The sequence below is a fragment of the Cygnus olor genome, chromosome 3 (genome assembly GCF_009769625.2).
Source record: "Cygnus olor isolate bCygOlo1 chromosome 3, bCygOlo1.pri.v2, whole genome shotgun sequence".
NCBI lineage: Eukaryota > Metazoa > Chordata > Aves > Anseriformes > Anatidae > Cygnus > Cygnus olor.
In genome coordinates, this window is record NC_049171.1 from 108433957 (window position 1) to 108459135 (window position 25179).

General features: G+C 50.9%; 1 protein-coding gene across 1 annotated transcript in view; it reads left to right on the forward strand.

The window, feature by feature from the left end:
• LOC121068626 (phosphofurin acidic cluster sorting protein 1-like) overlaps positions 1-25179 on the forward strand; it is a 50756-nt gene that overhangs the window by 860 nt on the left and 24717 nt on the right. The gene's annotated exons all lie outside the window — the stretch shown is intronic.

Sequence of the window (25179 nt, forward strand, 5' to 3'; positions counted from 1 at the left end):
GGCGTTCTCCTACCTCAACAATTCCGTGATTCTGTTAGTGGTAATATTAGTGGTACAGGGATGGTTGGACCAGGTGGTCTTGGAAGTCTTCTCCAACCTCAATGAGTCTATTAGTAGGTGATATCGGCAGTAGGGGGACAGTTGGACCAGATGGTCTTGGAGGTCTTCTTCCAACCTCAATGGTTCAACGATTCCATTAGTGGTGATAGTGGTGGTAGGGGGACATTTGGACCAGATGGACTTGGAGGTCTTCTCCAACCTCAATGAGGCTATCAGTGTGTCATACTGGTGGTAGGGGATGGTTGGGACAGGTGGTCTTGGAGGTCTTCTCTAACCTTAGTGGTTCCGCGATTCTATTAGTGGTGATATGGGTGGTCTAGAGATGGTTGGACCAGATGGTCTTGGAAGTCTTCTCCAACCTCAATGATTCCATGATTCTGTTAATGGTAACATTGGCAGTAGGGTGACAGTTGGACCAGGTGGTCTTCGAAGTCTTCTCCAACCTCCGTGAGCCTGTTAGTGGGTGATATTGGCGGTAGGGGGACGGTTGGACCAGATGGTCTTGGAGGTCTTCTCCAACCCTAGTGAGTCTATGACCCACGCGTTGCTGGGATGCCCACCAGGGACGTGCTCAAGCACTGGGCCGGGAGGAGCCCAACGCACGGGGAAAATAAATCACGGTAAGAACCAGCCCTTGGAAGGGGCACCAGGAGGCTGAGGAGGTGGGAGCGAGGAGCATGGGGGTCCAGCAGCCGGACAGCTGGGAGCAGAAATGTTTGGAAATTTGCCCAGCCGGTGTGGTGCCCACGGAGGTCCTGGGCTCCGCGGGCAGCAGCCTGGAAGGAGCACGCAACGCGTGCCTGAGGAGTGCGGGCAGGTTTGGGGGCAGGTTTGGGTGCTGCGTGTGGAGCAGGACGCGGCGGTACAGCTTTCGAGTGCCTCGAGGTGGTGTCTGGTTGCGGGTGTCGAGCAATGAGGCGGGCGGTGGTGAAGCGCGTGTGGACGTAGCCCTCGCACGTGGAAGCTGGGAGTAGCAGATGGGAGGCGATTCTTCCTTCCCAGCCCCGAATCTGAGCTGGGTTCCTGGGGGGTCTGTGCTTGTGTATCTCAGGAGCCCCGCTACGCTGTCCCCGTGCCCGGCTGTGCTCCAGGAGTGGCAGCGGTGGCAAAACAACATCCAGTCAGGGGTAATGGGGCTTTTGTCCTCTACACGTGCCTGGTCTTAATCCTCCCGGCCCTGAGTGTGTGTAGGGGCTGTCGAGGGGTAGTGCCCAGGCTGGGAGGATTTCGGGGAGGAATCCAGGGCACTGAACCAAGTCCCCGTTGAGTTTTGGGGGTTGCCTCGCCCTCGGACTGGAGGTATCGTCCTTCCTGCTGGGGTCTCTCTGGTTTTGGGGCCAGTCTGGGAGAGGTGTGTGCCGAAGCTTTGCTGAAGTAAAATGTCTGTCTGCATCGAAGCAGCGCCGTGCTGTGCTTGCATTGTTCCGCGCGCTTGGAAGAAACGCGTGGAAGGACTTTGTGCAAACACGCTCTGGGGCTCGGGCTTGCCAAGCAGTGTTATTTTTCAACCTCTGTTAATAGCTCTGCTCTTCTGCGTGCTCCCTTTAATATCCGAGAGGCCACGAGTGCGAGTTCTTAAAGAATTAGGAAACGAGATAAGATTGCCCGATTGGGTTCGTTCTTGCTCTTTTTCCATGACACAGCCGGCGTGTTGTGGATGTTGGTTCCACGATAAGTCGTGGCGTTTCGAACTGGAGGTGTGAGATACAGGCAGCGTTTCGGCTCGTGGATCGCTGTGGCTGAGCTCAGAGAGCAAAGGCAGGTTCTGCCTGCACAGCCCGTGCCGTGAGGACGCAGGTACATTTATTTACACAGCATCCCGCAGCCCTGGGGGCTCCGGGGGCTGCTCCGTCCCCACGTGAGCGCAGCCTGTCTATTCTGCAGCCCCTACAAATTCCCCTCTCCGAGGCTGGCTCGGTGGTGAACACCCCCGTGCTCGGTGTTCCTTTAAGGAACCATCTCCTTCCAGCCGGAATAACAAGCATTTGTCTGCCTCTCATGCTCTCCAGTGCTTCCCTGGGTAAATCAGGGGTTTTCACGGTCAGCTTCCAGCCTCAGCAGAAGCTGCTCGGGGAGCAGTAAATGGCTCCAGATTATTCCCCCAAAAGACATAGGATGCCACGAGGGGACGGCGCAGCTCCAGGCGGGGAGCGCCTGGGAGAGGCCCCGGCTTCTAAGGAAGCAGTCTCGTAACTGGTGATATTTGCCGTGTCTGAATTATGATTTCCTCTTTGTCCTATAGAGAAAACAAAATGTTCCAAGCGGCCATCTGATTGCTTATTAATATCGTGGGCTTGGCGACGCGCCTGCGAAGCGACATGTCTGGTGTGCTGCCCGATGCCCGGCCCTCCCTGCGCCTCGTCCGGCACAGGGGAGTGCGTTTGGGATTTCTCCGCGCCGTGTTTCCCTTCTGAGCACATGCTGCTGGCGTATAACATATATATATATATGTATATATTTCTGGGCAGCTGGCTCCGCCACGAGGCGCAGTGGCTTTGTTCAGGTGCCTCCGTACGCCGGCAGCAGCAGGCCCGGAGGAGAGGCGCGGTGTTTCAGGTGCCTCAGCACATCGCCGCTGTGGTTACGGAGACCGCTCCCCGCTCTGTAGGGTGATTCATCCTCTGTGCTCACAACCCAAAATTGCACGGGCATTTCCTTGCAGGCCTGTTGCAATGCGAGCACCGTTACAATTTACTGCCCGCTGTCATCTGGCGGGCGGTTTCTGTTGCTCCTGGCTCGTGCGGTCTAAGCCAGCGAGGGATTCTGCTCGGTAGACAAAATCTCCTGTTGTGTTCCTGTTTTCCTAGGTCCTCCTTATTTTCCTCCTCGTGCTGATTTTTTAGACTTTCACTGGAAATCCTTCTTATTCTGCAGGGTGAGCGTGGCTTCAGTAACATGAGGTCCAGAGATGGTGCATATGGGACAATCGCCTGGACAAAAAATGCCCAGGTTCCCTGCACAGCTGTGTACTTTACCTGGTTTTCTGTGCGTAGGATACCCAAATTCCTTTCATAGTACAGGCAGCTTAGGATGATGGTTGAACTGATGCCTTCAGTTCTATTTTCCAGAATTGAAGACCACTAACAATCGGCTATTGTGCTGTTACACCGGTAACAAGGCTAGGACAAGACCAGTCCCGTTCTAAAGGCTTCTGCTGCTCTTCTAATTGCTCTTTAACACTTTTTCTCTGCTAGGGAAGAAGATCGTATTCATCCAAAATGTCTCGTGGGCAATTCTGTTGCCTGGTTTTCAGGTAGTGTCTCTGAATCCATATTATTTAGGTCAGAGTTTTTAGGCGTACGTTACTTGTATATTTTAGAAGAGCTCCTTTTCATCTGTTCTGCATTTTTCCCGTGTTCCTTCAGCTGTCTTCTAGTAGCCTGTTGATTTTCCCACCTTACTTATACATCCAATTTCTTCTCATTGCTCCTTTCCCTCAAAGGCCCTGCACACTCCTGCTGATAATCTTGGCACCGTTCTCATGTTTTTTTCCTTGCTTCTCTATTTCCTTGCACACCTGTAACTCAGTAATCTTCAGTTATGAATCTTAATTTTTCTGTTTTCTAGTTAATTTTCTTTTATTCTCAGAATTTAGAGGCTATTAGTTGAGAAGCTGCAGCGGCCACAACTCGTTATTGCATGGCTTTTGTTTTTCAGCTGGACAATGCTCGTGGGATGTGTTTTAATAGCTTTGAGGTTTTCTTTCTCTCTTAGTGAATAGCAGGCTTTTTCCTGTAGTTAGGCTTTCCGAATGTTCTTGGATGCACTTCCCTGAAATACAGTCCCATCAATTGCCATTTATTTCCGTCCGCTCGTACCTCGTGCCCGAGGCTGCTGGCTCTGAGTATTCCTTTCTTTCTTGTGTGCTCCTTTGTCAGAAGCAGACCCAGGATGTCCATTTGAATTTCATGGCATACTGTGTATATGAATAATTTACTCATTTTTTCCCCTGGTGTTTATCGAGTCCCTTAACTGAAGCTTTTCCTCTGCCTGTTGTGTTCCTTAATCTCCCATCAGACCACAGGACAACGTTCCTATTTCTCTGCATTTATGCCTTGCTTGTCGCCTCGGACTGATGAGATGTTCACGCTCACCTGGGGCTAACCTTTTCTGTTGCCCTACTCCTTAGGGGAGCATCACCCCTTATTTTAGGGACCTGAGCAAGTGGGTGAAAAGCCTAGATACACATTTACCAGTTGTGGTGAGAATTATTTTTGAGTGAAGGATCTTTACTGTGCAATTCCTTAGAATTAAACTTTTTTTTTTTAAAGGAAAATGTAAACATTTTTTATTCCAGTTGAAGAAGCTTGGAAATGGATGCCCAAGTCTTTTCCGCAGGGCTGCACTGCCACCAGTGTGGCACTTTGGTCTCCAATATGCTCTCTTCTGAAACGTGCCGTATCGTGGTGCGTATCGTGAGACCTCTCATACCGTGGTGCCATATTCCTGAGCCTGCAGGGGGTCGGATACAAGGCGCTTGCCCGCCGTTGAAGACACCAGCATAGGAAATGGATGGGGTGGTAGGTGGGCTTGCTGTTGTGATGAAGAATCACAGAAGCAGGGAGCTGTAAGGAAAACTTTATGCTCACCATCAGTAGGTGAGTTGTCAGAGTTGGGTTTCAGAAGCTGCCGTGTGGCACGGGCTCCTTTCTGTGGACACTGTGGACGATGGAGAATCCCTCGTCTCTGAAGTCTCCGCGGCAGGCTTTGCCCGGCTGCTGCCTCTTCGCACCTGAACAACTGCCCGCAGCCAAGACCTGGAGGAAGTTGCTGTGGGTTTGCAGACTAACCTTGACCTGGTTTCAGTGCTTTTCCCAGCTTGGCCGCACTGGCCCTTCTCCAGCGCACTTGGAGAGGCAGCGGTGCGGCCCGGCCGGCCCTGCCAGCTGGCGGGTGTCGGGCTGCAGCCTGCCCTGCAGCCCCGTTAGTGCCTTCAAACCTTGTTGAAAGGTGTTTGTCACCCTGTCTTAAGCACATATGTATTTTTTTTCCTCCAGTAGACAAGGCTGCAAGTGGTGTTCTTGTAACCACTTTATGGTGGTTAATTCATTAACATGTTTTATTTTAGCCCGCAGACACGGCGAACGAGCTGTTCAGCAACAGGTATCGTGGCCGGCTGCTCGTGCCGTGGCTCCATGGAGGTGTGGTGTGTTTGTACCTTTCTCAGAGCTGTCTTGGACCTAGGGGCAGCCGGTGCAGCAGTTCTGCTGCCCTGGTGGACAGAAAAGTCAAAAACCTGTTAGATTTACCAAAAAAAGTTCTGTGACTTCAGCCACTCTAACGCCTGATTTCAGCACGGCCAAACCGAATGGAGAACAATGCTTCTTCAAAACTTGCACTTTTCGGTTTTCTGTCTGCCCTGAGGTTGCTTTTGGGTTAGATCCTAAGTGAACAGTGGGAAGTTCAGACACAGTGATCTGAAGTGAGCGATGCTAGCGAATGATGTGATGTTTCCCAAGTAACATACCCATCGTGTTGCCCATAAAAAAACACAATAATAAAGTTTGCTGCCGGACGCAGCCTCGCCACCGACTGGCTGGCTAGTCGGCTCTTTTCTCACATTTCTCGGGAGGCTGTTATGCAGCAGGAATGAATTTCATCACGTGCTTTTTGTTAAACAAGTCGCTCGTTTGAAAGCGGAGCAGGAAGACGACCTTGTGGTTTGGACACGGAAGCGAGGCTTAGATGCGGGTCCTGGATCTGGAGCTGCTTGCTCTGTGTCTCACTCCCGTTTCTGTTCCCCCCACTTTGTTCCCAGCCACTCATTTCCATGCCGTGGTGTTGCTGTTTCCTCACTTGTGTTGGGGTGACTGGAGCTGTGTGGTAAAGCAGAAGCGACCGCGACGTGCGGCGGCGTTGCTCTGAAAGCCAGCTTGCCAAGGGAGGGATTTGTCCTCCTTGGGGAAAACGGGGCCTTAAGAGACTGCTCGTGCACCCTGGAGAGAGAAAGCTGAAGCCAGAGGAGATGGCTGGGGGCTCTGCTCTGACTCCACAGGCTGAGGAGTGGAGATGGTGAAGCCCGAGGGTCTCAGAAGGGAGTAGCAGGAGAGGAGCCCTCTCAGAGCCCCATCGCCAGCAGCGCTTTCCTCGCTGCCTCATCCCGACCCTGCGGGCTGGGGGTCCTCTGACCCATCTCATGGGATCATGGAAGCTGATGGAGTCTGGAGGAAGGTCTGAGGAGCAGCATGTGGAAATGGGGCTTTTGTGGACTTACCGCCGAGATTTTAAGGTCTGTTTGTGCCGAGCAAAACCCTCGCTCCTGGCAGGGGCCATTGGTCTCCACGCAGCGTGCAGCGGAGCATGAGAGAGGCCAATGGCCGTGTGAGCGGGGTGCTGGGCGTGCTGGGACAGGCTGTCCGGGCAGGTCCTAGCACCTCCTCAGGAGAGGCTTCTTGACAACGCATTTATTATCTAGAAACCAGCTGGTGTGACAGGAGGCTCTGGCAGAGCCCCGCGTCCCGTCGTGGTGGGTGCCGCCTGTTCTCCAGGGGCCGTGCTCCCTGGGCTGGATAGGCGTGGGTGAGGGGGAAGCAGAGGTGAAGTGATTCATCCAACAGCTAAGAAGTGGCAGAGACGGGGATTAAATTTCCCCTCTCTGCCTGGAACCAGATCTTAACTCTGAATTGCTTCCTTCTGTACAAGCAGCGAAGTCTGGCCATAGCAGAGCCTGGGGGATGTGGTTATATCACTGCAGCTCTCTGTGCGCCTGGTGGGGCAACACTTGGTTGGTTTAGGTTGTCCTCAACCAATTTTCCTTTTTTCTTTCTTTTTTTTTTTTTTTTCCCCCAGTCGCCAAATGTTTGGGTGTTGCCAATAAACGAGTCAACTCCCCATCCAGTTGCCCAATTCCATCCTGGCTCGTTAAGGGCATAGACCACGAAGATCCACGTTTCACGGAAATCGGTGGCTAAAGGGAGGTTGGAGGTCCTGGCTCTCCTTTTCCAGCAGGGTGCCGGAGAAGACAGCCTGCAAAGAGTCGATGCAAGTGCAGGAGAGGGGGTGGGAGAGGACGGTGTGTTTTCAGGCCAGGCTGTTTGATGACTAGCAGCAGTAGTTGAAGCACAATCCGAGCGGTGCCTTGTTTTCCAGTGAGGCATCCGTGTGGGTATTTAATGCGAAGGGATGCGGAGTGACAGGAGAGTGGTTTCAAGTGCTTCCATTCATCCTCTGCACAGCAAAGCACACTTGCTGCCCACGTATGGAGGTGAACGTGCCTGCAAGCCAGCAGGGTGAGGCATGTCAGCCCGCAGTGCTGCTTTGTGGCAGCTGGGGGAGGAAGGCTTTAACACCTCCCTCCTGCCCTAAACCTCTGCCTCTTCGGGGCCTGGCCGAGAGGAGGGAAAGGAAAGCTCTTAACCTTATTATCGGTTGTGAATACAACAAGCAATCCAATTACTGCCATCCTTTAATCCGGACGCCGTTGGACCACAATTAAGGTGGAGGAGTCTTGGTTCCCTACCCCTGCAGGCAGGGGTGTGGTGCCTGTGAAGGAGGAAGGTAAGGCAGTCAGTTACTGGCCCCCAGACCTTACATTCTCTTCTGAAAAACGATGAGGCACTGGTGTCCGATCCTGTTGGCAGTGCCAGGCACTCTTGTTGATGTGAATACAAATAGGCTTGGGGTCCCAGGTGACAAAAGATTAATAACTCCGCTTAATTACAACCTACTTTTTTCCTAACACTGTGAACGTAAATGACTTTTCAAGGAGAGCTGGCTATGAGACGCGCAGGCTGGTGGAACTCTGGGGGCAGAAGGCAACGCTAAGTAGATCAAGGTTTAAAATCCAGGGTAGCTCTGATCGAGCGGTCCGTGTTAGTAAGCGGTGCGAGAAGCTCCCTGGTCTCTGCCTTCAGAGCGGATATCATGATCTCAAGCCAAAGCAGCTTTCTGTGGAGGTTACAAGTGTTCAGTTTCCTCCTCTGCTGGGGGGATCTCAGGTTGAGCCAGCTCTGCAGAGCATCTTCCTTGTCGTAGCCGGCAGCACAGCACCCTGAAAGAGGTTATGAAAGGGAAATGTGGAGTTATATTTGGTTTTGCCAGCAATAGTTGTATCTGATGATACAAATAAAGCACGTGAGGTTTTGGAATTCAATTCTGGTTTAACCCAAAAATCAATTCAATTCAGCTCAGTGCGTAGCAAATGTTTGCTGCTGACAGCCCTCGGGAAGGAGCCCTGGGTCGTCGATGATGCTGGTGAGTTGACTTTGACATGGCTTCTTTGTCCAAGCAATAGGGCAAAGACCAAGATGAGGGACATCCTCAGCAGCAGCAGGGAGAACAACAAATGCTGGGGAAAAATAATCTCCTTAATAAATAAATAAATACATTTTAAAAAAATAGGCTGTGTGAGGATTTCTGGAAGTACCTTTGGAGTGTCCTGGCTCTTGGTTCTTGACTGACTGTGTGAAATGAAGCCACTGAAAGGGAGATGACTTGCTCATTTCTGGGTTTGAGAGAAATTACCTCCTGCTGCCTGAAAGGAGGCTTTTGAACAACTTCTTCTTCCCTTATTTTGCAATCATGACTCTTTTCTTCCCTCAAGATGAGATCCGTGTTCTGCAGAGCATCTGTTCCTCTTTGGGTATGTAACCAAAATAGGTGTGCGCACGCACCTTAAAGACAAAAATGTGGACCTCTGTAGCAAGTAAGCACCTTTGGCAAGGACATTTGGAAATGTGTGCTCCAAGAGACCTCTGCTCTTGAGCTGTGGTGATGCAGCTGTTAGTCCTTCCTGCTTCTCCCCGCTCCTGTGGGCTCCCTAGGGAGTACCAGCTCAGCATCCTAGCTTCTGTACCTGCAGGATGTCCAGGGGCATGCAAGTGCCAGTTGTTGCTTCTGAGTGATACCTTGGGATTAGATAAAATGAGTAACGAGGGATGGATGGAGTCTGTTTCATGCCTAGTGACCTTGTTCTTGTGCACGACAGCTTGCGGTGTCTGGGAAGAGAAGAAGCTGCCGAGCAGCCTGCTTGTGGAGTAGGTCTGCTATTGACAGATAGCACAGCAAGCCAGCTGGTAGCCTGGAAGTAAAATGACCAGAGCAGTGAAACAAGGTAGTGGAGAGTTTTTCAGGCTTGGGAGTGTGGAAGGGGTTGGGTATGACTGATTAAAATACCTTTTCAAGAAGTCTTGCGTTGCACTTAAATCCATGTATGTGCATTCATTGCCAATCTTAGGTCACCAGACTGTGGGTTTGAGATGCTTTCTTAAGATTTCCAGCCTGAAACACAAGGATTTTCTGCTTGTGCTGAGTTTCACCACATTAATAATAAATTTCCCATATGGAGGACAAACATACAGCAAATCCACCGAAGCTGAATGCTTCCTCACCCGCTGTGCTTGAGTGAAGCTCACGAGCTCTCTCGTGGTATATATGCAGGTCCACAGCAAGTGCCCTCTAAATATATCTGTCCAAGCATGATTCTGTTTTCTTCTTTCATGGAAGGACATTAGTGGCCTCTTCCACGTGGACACACCTGAGAACAAAAGTGCTTTGAGTTGCCCAGGGCTCACAGGGCTTTCTTTCTTGCCCATCTTTCTTCCCCCCCTCCCAGAGTTCGGTGTGAGCTTTCTGTCGCATCGGCACCGGGAGGTTTCCTTTAAAGCACTGTGATTCTTTGGGCAGGCTTAGGTTGCTTTTGCTTGGCCTGCTGAGGGATGCTATGGGGCACTGTCATCCTCTGAACGCCAAGCCTTTCCTGTCCTTGAGAATAAAGGTCTGACTTTGAAGGCTCACGCAGCTTTTGCTCTGAAGGAAGGTGCCTAACGCAATCAGGGATTTTCCAGCAGGACGAGCTGTGTGTTTCCCAGGGGCCGCAGCTTTTAGATGAAATGGGTGAGATGCTCCAAAAACAAGGCTTTCAGCACCAAACCTGCCTCTGTGCTGTGGGTGACTGGGCTTTATCCCAGCTGGATATAAAATCCTGCTCCCCACGGCAGGCAGCCCCGCGGTCACAGCTCCGGAGCTGAACAAACCTGGTGAGCGTTAGCTCCTTCCTCAGACACCTGCTTCAAAGCAGATCAGAGAAAGCTGAGCTTTGAGGTGTGTGGCTGGTTTTTTTTTGTTGTTTTTTTTTTTTTTTTTCTTCCCCTGTCCTTTGGGATGCATTTCAAGCTGTTTCTCAATGGCTGTTGGCAGACTTCCAGGCTTCGCTGGCTGCCTTGCTGAATCACCTGTAGTGCGAATAGTTTAGTAACACATGAGGGTTGCAGCAAGCGCGAGGGGCTATGACTGCAGCGTGCAAAATGCCCTCTCGTGCCCAGGGGATGCGGATGGAAAAGCCTGCCTGAAAGTGGTGTTTGGGGCGACTTCTTAGCATGATGTGGTGTAAAACCCAGCTCTGGCTCTCAGCAGCTGACGCCCCCAGCAGGGAGCCTCGATAAGCCGGTAGGAGTTGTTTTCTCCCTTCCCAGCTGGTTTTCTCACCAGCCCAAAGGAGAAGTGGGGTATTGTGGCAGGGATGCTGCCCCTTTGGACAGCGAGGAGTACTGCCCAGTGGGACTGCAGAGCCTTCTGCTGCCTTCTACAGCTCCGCTGGCAAGCAAAGCAAAAAGACATTTGGATGAAAACCCACTTTGAAACGTGGCTGCCGGAAGGCTCCTGTGGTTTTTGATTCCTTCATCCACATTAGCTGACTTCCATCCCTTCTTGTACGGACCTGGGTGAGATTAGTCAGCCTCGTTTTTGGTGGAGAGGGGGCAACGTATGTGTCTGCTTTCCAGTCCTTTCCGAGGAGCTCCTCGCTTGGTGGGTGAGGGGAGAAATGCCAGTGCTGCAGGCTGCTGGGGACGGATGCCTCGCCTTTTACTCCTCCCTCCCGAGAAACCTCCGCTTCCCCTGCACCCAAACCTCCTCCCTTCCCCAAGAGAGGGGCAGGGGCACTCGAGCTGTCTGTGCAGCATCGGCCTCAGATATTGATCTCCCATCGGTGGCTCCGCTTTTAGACCAAGCGGGAAACTGGGTAATTACAAATCCTATTTCTTAGAAAAGGAAAAAAAAATAATCAATCTTTTCTCAAGCTGAGTGCCGCCATTTCCTGTCAGCTGCTTGTCCCTGGGCATACAGAGAAGGAAAGCTGTCTGCAGCCCTTCTGGGAGCTGTCTGAAAGGCTGGCTGGCCGCTGTGGGAAGCAAATCCCATGGCTTGCTCTACCTTTGTGGAGTTCTGCTGTGCCAGGGTGGGAATCAGACCTTCCGAAAGCCCTAACTTTGCTTCTCAGTATAAAGGCTCAGGTGTTGTTTAATGCAGCAGTGATTTTAAAGCTGTTGAGCTTCCCTCTCTGGAGCTTTCAACTTGGCAAATGTTTAATTTGACTGCTGCCAATGAGTATTGAACACTGCACTGCCGGAATAGTGACCCCAGAAAGTGGGCCGCTGCGTTGTCCGCATCCCCTATCTGAAGGGGTGGCACCTTCTCAGCCTTGTAGCTTTTTATTCTCTTGACATACCTTACAAAAAGGACAGTACATTTAAGAGATGTCTTGACACCAACTGAGGTTATGTTGTTACTGATAAACGATGGATCGTTTTTCTATAGGTTTTTGGTGCGTTGCCATTTTCGGTTTACCCGAGCAAGTCTGGTGCTTCTGTATGCTCTCCAGGAGGCCAGGCCAGACAGACTTTTAAAACTGATGTCCCACCTGATCCTCAAAAATATGGAAAAATATCCCAGTAGGAAGTCTCGCCTGCTGGGCTTTGACGTGATCCTGACACTGAGTGGTTTTCTATTAACTCTCCTCTCAAATATCAGCATTCTTTTTTTTTCATTTTTTTTCAATTTTTTTTTTTCAAAAACTAGATGTTGTTTGGCATCTTTCATCTCCTTTGAGGCAGATAGCTGGGACACCTGACCCAAAGCTGTCGTGTGAGCCCTCATCACAGCACAGCCAGTGCTGTCACTTGAAATCGCACTAGCAGATTGCAGGACTGGGCACAGGACAAAACAGATGAAATAAAAGTGCTCAGATCAAGTCAACAATGCCTTCACAATGGAGCTGTGTTCACACTTTGGTGTGCTGAAGGAGAAGAAGGTGAGAGACACCCCAAAGTGGCTAATTGCTGCTGTCTCGCCCTGAGTGGAAGCCGTGCCGGGCGATGGGCACACCTGGCATTGGAAGCTCTTCCCCCAGGTGACTCACGCCTTGGGCTGGTCAAAAGAAAGGGGGAGAGCTTTGTTCCTATCCCAGGCAGAATTCCAGACCCTACACCGGGTGCGACACCTTGGATGGCATCAGTCGGCAGCCCCAGCCCCACAGCTTGGGACTGGCAGCCCTCCTCTGCTGCTAGTTGCAGCGTGTGCGTGGCAAGCTGCCTCAGTGCTGGCCCACAAGGAAACAAATCATTATTTTTTGTTATTATTATTTATTTTAGGTTTGTTCTTTGCTGGATTAACAGGTTGAGTCAGTTCATCATGTGCTCAAACACACGGTGGTAGTGGGGAATCACGGGGAGCTCAGAACAAGGCACGGGGCCTGCTGGCTTGCCAGCGTCCTCCAGAAGGGATGTTGGTGTCCCCAGAGAACCAGGACGATGCTCAATCCCTGTGAACAGCTCTTGCAAGGGCCTGAAATGAGCCTGGGAAAGAACCATGAGATCTGTTTGGAGCCCCGGGGCTGTGGTGGGGAAAGCTGTGTGGGAGCAGTCGCGTTGTGAGCAGTGACTGGAGGCTGCCCGGCAGCTCTCTGGCAGGCACGGCCTGCGGCGTGAGGCGCACCAAATGGAGCCCTGCTGTGTTTTCTGTCGGGGGCGGCTGTGTCAGGAGAAGGTCTTCCTGGTTCAACTCTCCTCCTTGTTCTGTCACTGATGTCTGTTTCGATTATCGTGGCCTCGGTTAAGGTGATTTGTAGGATAACTGGGCAGAATAAAGTATTTCTTACCAAGTGCCAGTTCTGCTGGGTGTGTCACCAATTGCTGTCAACCCCTGGCACCTTCTTGAGGTGACTCCTTGAACAAAATTCCCTGCAGAAATGGAAATATGTCTGCAACTGGAAGAGAGGCTCTTCTGAAAGGACTGAGGCACAGTGGAGCTGCAGCGAAGCACAGGGATTCCCAAGGGGATTGGAAGCTGTGTGTGTGTGTGTAAGAACTCGTCCTTTTTCATTATGTGTGAGGCTGTTACAGATTTTCCTGGGCACGGGGGTGTTTTAAGCTCAAGTGGCCGTGCTGTAGCTGGTCTGTGAGCTGGCAGCATTCACCGAGTGAGCGGCAGCCATCTTCCCAGAGCTTCACAATCTTGAGCCAGACACAGCTCAAGCAGGAGCCAGAGGGGTGTGCTAGACAGGTTATCACTGGTGCTCAGATACCAGCCTAATCAGAAGCTATGCAAAATCAAGACTAACTCCCAGAAAGAGCTAACAACCCCTAAAAATACACAGTCGGCCTTGTGTCTTATGTCTGCTGTCAGTGAAACACGTGCACGTGTGGGATTTATGATTGTGCTTTGCGGGTGTTCGGTTGCCGAGCTTTCGCATCCCGCAGCATCACTGGAGGTGAGGTTGGGCTTGCTGTCAAGCTGCGATATCGCAGGGGGAGGCAGAAGCAGTGCTGACAGAAATGCAAATGGTGGATGAGTCTCACGTTTCAGGTTGTCTCTAGAATTGCTGGAATAATTTCTGCTTCCTACGTGGCAGTTGCGAACAACCAGAGGGGCCGACAGGAGCATTTGCATTAAGCCTGCTGACTCTTGCCTATACCGCAAGCCGAAGGGATCGCGGTGTTGTGTGGCTGAGGCTTAGCCAGGTGCTCAGCATCAGGTGCTTAAGTTCAAGCCCTGAGAGACACTGCAAACAAGAAGGCGTGGAAAAGGCCCATTTTTTTCTGGGATTTTGGAAAACGCTGGAAGAGTGCTGTGCCCTGACTAATCGTCAGCCCTTATAAGGTGGTTCGGAGCATTACTCACTGCACTTCACTGAGCCTAGCGCTGTGTTTTTATTGCCTGTTATGCTGAAGCAGGCCAGGCTACTTCTCAACAGAGAGCAAGCTGCTGGAGTTGCACGCAACGACGCGCACGCCGCTCCGAAAGCGGTGCGTGCAGTCTTCGGAGATCTCAAACGTGTCATTCTTTCAGATGGAAAAACATGGGGAATCTGTCGTGATGGTTGTTGAAAGACCTGCCCACGGTACCTTTGCAGCCCATGCGGGATGTCCAAGCTGTCCCCCTTGCAGCCCCTGCTTGCTCCCTACCACGGTAGCGAAAGGGTTTCATTGCCTCCTGGCTCTGATGCATTTTGGTCAGTTTAAAATCAAGCTTTTTGGAAGTAATTTGCTGTTTTCGTTTTAGATGAAAAGACATCAGTGACTTAAGCAGAAACGCGGCTCTTAAAACAGCTCTTGCTGCAGGGCAGCTTATTCCTCTGGAGTTTGTTTAAGTGGAGTGTAGTTCAAACAGGGCCGTGAGCTAAGCCCTCGAAGGCAGGATTTTTAAAGCTCCCAAGGTAACTTAGGACCTCAGTCCTAAGCCTGCTGGCTCCACAGACTCACAAATTCTGTTCCGCAGCTCCAAAGCTTTCTTGTAAGGATGCTCGCAGGGCCCTGGGCGCATATCTCTTTGTGTGAGACAATGTGAATCACCGTGGGAGAAAATGAAACTTCCCCTTTCATGTGGATGCTTTCTAGCAGATAAGAAACTGATTAATTAAATGCTAGGCATGGCTGTAAAATAGGGAAATTAAGGGTTGGGGAGAGATAACAGTCTCTTTTTTGTTTCCTTTAGATTGAATTTTAAGCACATCCTTATGGTTATGTGTTGTGGGGCATTTTATGCATATCTGGACTGACATTTTCTTGTCTTCAGGATCTTGACCATCCATCTCAGCACAATAGCCTTGTTTTCATTTTTCTCGTGAGGTGCCCAGCACTACTGTGTACTTCATGTTCAGGGCAAGCTGGGCTTTCTATGCAGTTGAATATACTTTTGGGTCATGACCATAGCAGTTCAGAGTTGCTGGACTATGGAGAGCAGAAAGTATCAGCTCCTCTCAGTGGCTCAGGGACTGACCGGGTGTTTGGACCTGACCCTTTGGTTCCCATTGTGCTTCTCAGCCCTGTCTGTCAGGGGCTGGAAAGTGGGGAACTGGAGTGGCTGTGGCTGATCCGCCCAGTGTAACGCCTGCTTAGGCATGTGGAGTTATTTTATCACATGTACCAAGGCAGATGAATGTTTTCTTATAATATGTTTTCTTATATAATTTCTTATATATTCTTTTAATATTATATGTTTTCTTGTAATATATAATATAATGATGTTTTCTTATAATATCCCTATTCTTCCAAGGCTAGATAGTTGCCAGATGGATGTGTGTGTCTGATCATTTTGTGGTTCCCCTTACACCGCCCAAGCCACACGGTTTGCTGAAGGCAACGTTTGACTCAGTGATACCACTGGCGTGTCCCTGGGGATGTTCTGGGTATTGGACGTGTATGATAAGAAAACAACAGAGAAGCAAATATGTGATCAGGGCTTGAATTCTCGCAGAGCTGTTCCTGATCTCGGAAACCACAGGAGTGTCATGTTACTGCAGTTCCCAGATGGAGATGCCATGTAATGCCTGCATGAAATATCCCAGCACGCTAGGGACACGGAGCCTGGGTGCTGCAGAGGCCGTACGTGGACAGAGAAGGGCCATTTATTGAATGGTAGCACTGGTGCTGATCTTCAGTCTGGGCACGGGACTGCTGCGGAGTTAACTCTGTGCGAGGGGGTGTGCAGGGAGAGCTCCTGCCTGTGTGAGTTGGGTTTGCAGCCCAGCACGTGCCTCCTGGGTGTACCACAAGCATGCCTGAGCATCCATTCCTGGACTCCTGTGGGGCTGACGGGGAGTCTAGCAGACCTGGGGGCGATGCTGGGGGCACAGAACTACTGTTAGTTGTTTCTACTTCTGCTATTCCAGAGAGTCATCTTAAATATTTGTGTTGCATCTCATCGCGTTTTGCTGCTTACTTGCCAAGGCTGGTTGCCTTAGACACCAGGGCTCTGGTAACTAGGACAACAAGATTGAGCAGGCAAAGGTAGAAATAATGGTAATAACTTTCTCAACTCCTTCTGAAATAGGCTTGTATGAACCAATACCATGCACGTGGGCGACTTGTGCAAGGCAGAAAGGCAGAACAGACTGATGACATCCTCAGATCCTGCTGGCAGCACTGCCCTAACGGAGCAGTTGCATCCTCCTGCAACTGGAAACAAGCCGCCAGGTGCACGTGGACATGGCTGACCTCCTCCTCCTCCTCCTCTTCCTCTTCCCCAGGGCTGGGGCTGGAGCAGGGCCCAAGAGGTGCTGAAGGCAATCCCTCAGGGGCCAGCCCTTGTGTGCCTGCCGATTTGGCACAGCCTGAGTGAGAAGCTTTCTTCCAGAGACGTTGTCCTCTCCTGGAATAGTTGGTTGTTGGTTTGTTTGCCAGCTGGGAGGCTGAAGAGGGCCCAGGAGAAGTTCATGATTGGTGTCCTCTCTCGTTCCTCACATGGCTGACTTTTGGATAATGTTTACGCAGTGGGCATGGCTAGAAGTCATCTTTTGATGCAGTTCTGCTGTCCTTTGATAGCAGGCTGTTTCTGTCCTTCTAGGTAATCCCAAATCCAGACTTAAGACAACAAAACAGTATTTCCTAGCCCACATTTGAAACATATTGCTCCTGGAAGCTCCTGTGGATCTGCGTCCTGCTGTCCCTGTGCCTTGTTACTAATGTCTTTTCTGCAGTAACAAACCAACACTGTGTTCTCTCCTCTGGAAAGCCTCCAGCTCCATGAATTCGTGCTAGCAAGATACTTGTCTAGCATCTTTCGCTGCTCTGCCTGTTGGTGTCCTGTAGTCAAACACCCTTGACCAAGACTCCCTTTTTCTGTGCCCCGGTGTAAGTTTGGGATTGTCCGGCAGTGCACAGAGGAGGGCTGGAGGAGCTGCCTCCTTGGGAGCAGTGGGCTTCGGGAAGGGCAGCACGTCCACCTCTTGTGCAGCTGCAAATAAAGAAAAGTACTTGTGGCTTCTTTGCTCGCCTGGTAAGGAAGAAAAGAAATTCCATTGCCAGCTGTGCTCTGTCAAAACCGTCTGCAAGAAACCTGCTTCTGATGTCTCGGCTGGCTGCATGTGTGGAGAGGGGGTCACAGCAGATGACAGGTCAGAAGTGTCAGCGATAAAATAACCGTGAGCTATTTCTGTACTGGTCATGGGATCCGGTGAGTGGCTGAACCCTGCCCTGGATATCCACGCAGCCTAATGAAAAGCTCAAGTTAAAGACCCAGGTCTTAAAAATAACTGTTGGATGGGATCCTAGGCATCCCTTTGACAAACAGCACCTAGACTAAGGCTGTGGAGCATGCTTCTGCTGTGGGTATGACGTCCCGGTTTGAGCAGGTATTCCTGCTATTTTAAGATTAGTGCCTTCTGGTTTTGAGGTCTCAACTCCTACTTCTACTTACCACTGCTCACCCTTCAGGTGCAGACCCCAAAAGTCCTCTCCTACAGGCCCGTGAGCCGGCTGTTCTTCAGCTGCTGGCGGTGCCTGGACTTGGGGTTGTCAAGTGCTTGTGTGAGCCCAGAAATTTCGTGACACTGAGATTTCCAGCTGGCTGCAGTGCTTCAAGAGAGCATTGGGAGTTCATTCCCCTCGGCTGAGCTCGGCTGGCCGGCCCTGCTCTGCCTCTCTGCCCTTTCTCCAAGTTCCCTTCACTGGCTGCGCGCGGAGGCCAGTGGTAGACCGCACCGGTGAGGAGCCCACCAGTGGCCTACGGTAAGAGCTGTAAATGCTCACACACAGCAAAGACGTGGCTGGGCAATATCTCCCAGTAATACGTTGGGTTCTCTTATTATCGACCACAAATATTGTAGTAATCAGTGCTGAAGAGGTCTGGGAGTATCCTTCCCCAGGTTCTGGCTGTCTTCTCTTGTGGACCAGGGAGGGTGCAGTTGTGGTTGAGCAGCTCTGCTACTGACTGGTAGCCTCAGGGAAGCCATGGACCCAACAGCTGAGAAGGCGTTTGGAGCAAATTCTCGCTGGGACATCTTCTGCTGGTCACTGTCAGGTGTTGTCTGGTGGGTGCCTGCTTTATGAGGATTGCCTCCTGGGGTGAATCTGCAGGCTGCTCCTGCTCAGGTGCCTCCATAAGGACCTGTCTGCTGAACAGGCTGAACGCTCATCACTTGGCCAAGTGACAGTGAAAGCAGTGTGACACCATAAGGCGAAGCATCGTTTGCAGGAAGAGCGCTCTGTAGGGAGCACCTCGGCCTGCTGCGATCTGAAGGCAGTGCCCCTCGGTGACAGCTGTGGAGGCCAGCGTGGCGGCAGCGCGTCACTGTCTCCTCCTGTGGCTGTCCAGCTGTCCTGTCAGAGGTGGCGTGCTGCGGGATGCCCTTCACACAGCCGCCCGTGGAGCTCGGGGAGCCTTGGAGGAGGAAGGAGGGGAGGCGAGGATGTCTGGTGTAGCTGCGCCGGTTCTGGGGAAGCGCTCCGCTGAAGAGTCTGTGTGGTAGCGTTGCTTCCTCCCACGTTTCTGGGAGCTGGATGGGTTCAGTAGCGTGTCTGACACGTCTCAGAGGCTGCCAAGCTCTGTTTGCTCTCTCTCTCTCTTAAGGCTAGAGAAATAGGAAGCTTGAGACAAAGTAACTTCAATTAATTTAACATCAGTGACTAGATGTGTTTGCCATTCCTCCTGATGTGATGGGTTAGTTCATAGAAGGATTTCAACATCTGAGGATGGATAACCTTGAGAATCACTGTGATGAATCCAGATTGGTTTGCCTTCTCATCCCTGGGTGGAAAGGCACGGCAGCTTTGCTATCTCTGCTCTGGTGGACAAGGTGATAATAACAGGTCAGCCTCACACAGAAGTGTTGGGCCTTGCCCAGGCAGTGTCCCATCACTGGGGTTGGGATGCATGTCATTTACAAAGAAACTCTGCTCCAAGAATTCTTTTATATGGGATTCCTTTATATAAATATCTTTGGTTTCGAACAAGAACATTAAAGGTACTTGTGTGTCCTGGCTGTAGTTCTGTTGTTTTCTTAGCCTTGACATTTTGATTCAATGAACTTTATTTTAATGGAGTTTGAGACTGGGGAATCTGTAACAAAATTGGGGAGAAAAAGGTTCAAATCAGTATCCAGCTACGTGACACTACCTTGATATCTTCAGCTAGGGTGGAGCTGAGAAGACAAATATGGCTGCAATGGTTTGGTCTAGACCTGCCCTCTGGTCCAGATGGTGAGCAGCCTGGGTGCTTCCTTGGCTGGAGCCTTTCTCTGCAGTGGGCACATTGGAAAAGCTTTTTAAAGCTTGAAGAGCTGGCAGAAGAACGTATGGGGAAAAATGGAGAGGAAAAAAAACCAACACACACTCAAAAAAAACCCACAAGTTGCCTGGGATGGGATTCACTGGAGCGGTGTGGAGAGATGCCAGTGTGTAGTAGCCAGACTACTGTGTATGTAGCTGCTTGCTTCAGCCAGTGTCTTTCCTAGGGGATTGGGAGGTGAGAAGCCACCCTTCTGTAAGGGTTGTAAGGGAGTTCTGAGAATCTGTAGGTTAGTAAGCATCTTTAGTGGAAGCTAAAGAGCAGGTAGTGGAGCACATGGGCAGACATGACATTGGTGTGTGGTTCCTGTTGAAAGAAGGGACCATGAAAAGAAGACTTACCTCTCAGATGTTGTGGAGTTGTTGGGGCATAAGAACTGTGAGATCTCGTTGGTAGACTGCTTGGATTCCCAAAAGGCCTTCAGTAAGGTTTCTCAGAGGAACTTCTTAAAATGCTGGGCTGCTACAGAACAAAGGGGAAAATCGTCACGCGGGTAGATACTTGTTTAAATAAATATCAGGAATACATAGTCAGTTGTCATGGCGAAAGCTCACCAGTGGAGATCCGGAGGGGTCTGTACGCTCAGATGTCTGCTCAGTATTACCCTAAATCAAAATAATCCTTCTTGGAGAAGATTAATACAGCCCTGAAGAGTGCTGAGGGAGTGTATGGTGTGGGATCATGTTCAGTGCACACCGGCACATCGACAGGCTTACTTCACAGGGCTCTATTTCAGGGAGTATTTGTGATGCTGTGCTGAAGACTTGGATGCAGCTTAGATTTGCATTTCAGGAATGCAAGTTGGACTGTTCAGGCTCAACCTTATTTTTCTTTTCTGACTGAGAGCATTAAGAATCTGACATGGCTCTTCTTGGCAAAATAATGGCCTGAAGCCCGTGAAACTTTCCAGAGATCAGCACTTGTATTTAAAGTAGGAATATTCCTTCCTCCGGTTTCTTTCCCTGAAGCGCTGGATGATATTAGACTTCTTCCCTTTCCTTAGAAAGAGGAACGTTGATGCTGAATCCCGGGGGAGCCGTCACGCGGGGCTTAAGGAGCACGTTCCTGTCAGCCTCTGACAGGAGCCGCTGGGCGAGGTGCTCTGGCAGCTGGAGCCGAGTGGTTTTGCTTACTGTGCCAGCAGCCTGCCCCAGCTGCAAGTTTTGATGAGCTCTGCATTTTCTTTTTATCCCTGTCGTGACTCAGTGGTACGGTAGCGAGCATTTTATTCTGCGCCTATGCTCCTGTGTCCCCGGTCCCGTGGCTGTTGAGGCGTGGCTTTGTGTAAGGCCTGCCAGCCAGACCGCCTGCTCTCCCCTCTGAGGAAGCTCTCAGCGCCGGTTCACAGTGGAAATAACTGGAAGCAGAAGACATCGCTTCAGACACTGGGAAAAAGGAGCCCTCAGCAGGCCGTGGGGGGGGACAAGAACACCCCAGGAGATCGCAGGAGGGCTCTCAGAGGTGGGTGGGTGCATAGAATCACAGAATAATTAGGGTTGGAAAAGCCCTCCAAGACCATCTGGTCCAACCATCCCCCTGCTACCAATGTCACCCACTAAACCGTGTCCCTAATCACCATGTCCAACCTTTCCTTAAACACTCCCAGGGACGGTGACTCCACCACCTCCCTGGGCAACCCGTTGCAGTGCCTGACTGCTCTTTCTGAGAAGAAATGTCTCCTCATTTCCAACCTGAACCTCCCCTGGCGCAACTTGAGGCCATTCCCTCAAGTCCTATCACTAGTTACCTGTGAGAAGAGGCCGACCCCCAGCTCCCCACACCTTCCTTTCAGGCAGTTGCAGAGAGCAATAAGGTCTCCCCTGAGCCTCCTCTTCTCCAGACCAAACACCCCCAGTTCCCTCAGCTGCCCCTCACAGGACTTGCGTTCCAGGCCCCTCACCAGCTTCGCAGCCCTGCTCTGGACGCATTTCAGGGCCTCGATGTCTCTGCTGGGCCTCTCCTCTGAACTCTGCGTGTGGAGACGGGCATGAACAGAATTTGCTTAAACTTTCTGTGAGGAAACGCGGGTGTCTGCTCATGTACAGAGCCCAGCTTGCATCATCTCTGGCCTGTGTCTTTGTGCCACAGCAGCCCAGGGTGGGCTTGCCGTGATGGCAGGGCTGAGGGCTTCTGGCTGGCGTGCTCCAGCCGTTCCTCCTGGGAGGCGCTGCCTGCTCACTCGCCTGCTCTCGAGGAGCTGCTTGCTGGCACGTGGGAGCTCATTGCAATTCAGGGGAAGTAGCTGAAACTTTTCTGGAAAAGTAGGTCAGGGAAATCTGCCTGTCAGGAAAGTCTGGGGGGAGAAAAGGGGATTTGATGAAGGCGATAACAGCCCAACGCAATCCACCTCCATCTGTTTCTATTGAAGGGATTTGTGGCTTGAATGTAAATCATAAAGGCATCTATAAAAATGCAGCTCCTGCTAGAGTGGCATCTGGTGACCTCGCTCAGCAGTGGCACCTTGTAGCTCTCTCCTGTCTGAGCTGTGCTGCCTTGCAGGTAGGCTTTTGGGCAGCCGTCAGGGCTGGCAGGGTATGGACCGTCAAGTCTCAGAGGGCAGCAGTGTGTCCTGCTAGAATCTTCTTGTCAGCACGGCTTCTGTTTGACCACAGTGCTTTCCTTTTAAGAAAATGGTATATATAACAGGTAGATTGCACCTGAGGCTGGACGGAGGAGAAGCCTCGTGAACAGCAGCATCCTGTTCTGTTGCAGCAGGTAGGGCTGTCCTTGCATTGCTCAGACAGCGCTGCGATCGGTCTCACCCACCTCTTCCTCTTTGCGAATGTGCCTACCCAGTAGTGAAGAGGCTGCTGGGTTTTCTAGCAGCCTCTAATGTGGAAGAGATTTATTCAATGCTGCTGCTTTCAATAGGTGCTGGTCTGCTGCCAAAATGGGGAGACCCAGTTTGGTTTACGTTACTGAAGCAGCTCAGGTTTTCGGGAACGAAATCGATGGCTTTACGCTGTTCTCTGTGTTACACACCGAGAATTGATTTTGGGTGGAGAGAGCAGGAGTTCTTCACGCTGCCAGTTCTTAGCCAAGAACTGGCCCAGTAACTAGCCTTTGGTTATGGGAATAATACGTGCCAAGAAGGCAGCCTCTGTCTCCTACTCTGCGGATGCTTTGGGACCAAGGTCCAAATATAAATCAAAAAGCACCAGATGTGGACTCAGATGGAAGCATAAATTTCAGGTTGGAAGTGCTTCAGTGGTTCATATTGTAAAGGCAAGTTCCAAGGAGAGAGGTTTGCTTCAGAAGGCTCACCAGGACTTGTACTAAAAACAAAACCTGGGTGAATGAGGAGAATCTTGTCTAGACACAATGCGATTAATGCATCTTCACGCTAATACTTGAGGTGACGTGCGCTCACCTGTGACTTCTGCCAGTGCAAATGCGATGGACCTCAAGCCACTTTCATAGAGTTCAAGATGTGGATGCTGGGAATAGGAGTGCTAAGAGGCTCAGATGATAGTTGGATCCTTTGTCCCTTTCGGTGGTGAGAAGAGAAACACGCAGGGCTGTCAGACCACATACACTTCTGTTCTCCAAAATGGGCCGGAGCTGGAGGACCAAATGCTAATAGTCATGCTGCCGGTACTGCTACTGTCACCAGGCTCCCTGGGGCTCTGCTGCAGCCTTGCTTCTGCTTTTCTTACATTCTGGAGCAGCTCAGCTATACAGAAAAAGCCTTATGCACCTTCTCACAGAGGCAGGTTGGAGTCAGTAATCTGTCTGTGGGAAGTCCATTACCACCTACAGAGCAGCTGGCGCACAGCAGCATGGGCTCAGGGTGATCAACAAGGTAAATTGTACCCGGTCCCGTGAACCCCTTGTGGCGTTTCCTCCCGGAGCACTATAAAAATTATAGGGTTACGCAGTGTATTCATTTTTAGCTTCCTTTTTGAAAGTGAAAGGGTGACTCACTTTGTGTTTACTAGAGGGAAAGCTCACAAATAATTAATCTGCTTTTGTATGGAAATGAGAGCTCAGTTAAAATCTCCGAAGTCAGTCTATTAAGATTGGCTCGCTGGAGCTACTTTAGATGTGCTGGATTATGAGAACACTCATCTAAACATGTTTTCTGTAGAAAGCCCCGTTAATTGGATGGAGGATTATTATTCCTGAGCAGTCAGAAACCAACGGATTCCGGTCGGTGCCCTCCAAGAGGCTGGAGCTAGCAGATCTTATCGCGTATACCCTCCCTTCTCACGTGGAGGTTCAAAGAGGAGAATCACCTCTCTGCTTTTTCAGGCTCCCAGTTGGTTTCCTCAGCCCTGCAACTTGCCAGTGAACCGAAGTGTTTCATTTCTGGTTGCTCGTGGTGTTCTCCTGTGCACCCAGGGCAGGGAGAGGCTAGCCCTTGGCAAACTCTGCTTCCTGATGTCTGTCCGGTGAGCTCCCCGTGCTCGCTTCTTCGAATTCTTTAAAGCTATGAAGACTCTTACTGCAATTTCTTTTAAATTTGCAAATTTATTATTATTATTATTAGCTGTATAGTAGGGCGATAGTTAACATTTCCATGTACTTTTTATTTAAATGCATTTCTCTTTTTCTAAAGAATACAATATCTCAACTTTTGTGTCCACTCTAAGGAGCGCTTGCTTGTCTCTTATCTGCCCACATCTGGTCTGGAGGAAAGCCACCACAGAAGAGATGAAATGGAAGAGCTTTATGCAAACAAATATTCTTGCACTGAGGCTCAAGCGTAATGGCAGCTGAAGAGAGGCTCGGGATTGCTGAAGCCTGAGATTCTTGGCCCAGAGGAATAGTCACCATTGCGTGGGCCCCAGAAAGCACCCGTGACAGAAGGCTTGGGGTCTGGGCAGGACTGTGTACATTATTAGCCTGGCCCAGATGTAAAATCCTGGCCCAGAGGACTGTGCCCTGCAAACTGTGGGTGATTTCTGGGGGCAGTGCTGTGTGCCAGGACTTGCCACCTGACTTCTGATCGTTCTTGGCCTCCCCACTGGATCATTCTTGGCCTCCCCAGGAGTGAGATCGCGGCTGAATGCTGCCTAGAAGCCCCTATGCCACTGAACCTGGACTACTTGGGTTATGGGGGATAATAGGGTACAACTGGGTGCAGAGGAAACAAAACAAGTTTCAGAGGAGGCTCACAAAAGCCCTGTGACAGGCACAGCTGACTTCTACATGCAGAGCGTTAACTAGGGGAAGAGCAGACCAGCTTGTGCTTTGTGACAGCGCAGGAAAATTAGCCTAGTTGTTGGTTTGGGGTGGGTTTTTTTTTCTTTTTGCTTTCCCCCCACAGGTAAGACATGCCTTGGCCCTGTGCTGCCCGTGCTTTGGCTGTCACAACGTGAAGGACAGCGGGGCTGTGCGTGCCGCTGGTGAGGGCAGGTGTAGCTGCAGTGGGGCCCAGCTCTAACTGGCCTTTACATGCCTCTCTAATTACACGTCAATTTTAAGCAGGGATTATTCTTGTAAAGCCGTATTTTAATTTGCCAAGGCAATTTCAGTGCATATTAAAAACTAAGCCAGTGCAGGCTTTGCGTCTGCTAGTTCTGGCAAGATCGTGGTGGTTGGCTATGGAACCCAGGAAACTCAGGACCTCCAGACCTTCCTCCTCTTTCTGTGGTACGAGCCTATTTTAATTCCTCCTGCTGCTGGTCTGGCTGCAGGACTGCCTCTCCCTTGTACAAAGCAGGGCTGGTTGCGCTACAGGTCCGTAAAAAAGTACAGTGGTGGTGCTCTGGTGCAGAATCTGTAGGGTTTGGGCAAGCCAAACTGCACTGTGGAGTCCCCAAAGGATGTATCTCTGCGACCTGCTTTTTGCAAGGAAGCGGAAGGAGCCCGGCAAGTTTCCTGAAAAGCCAGCGT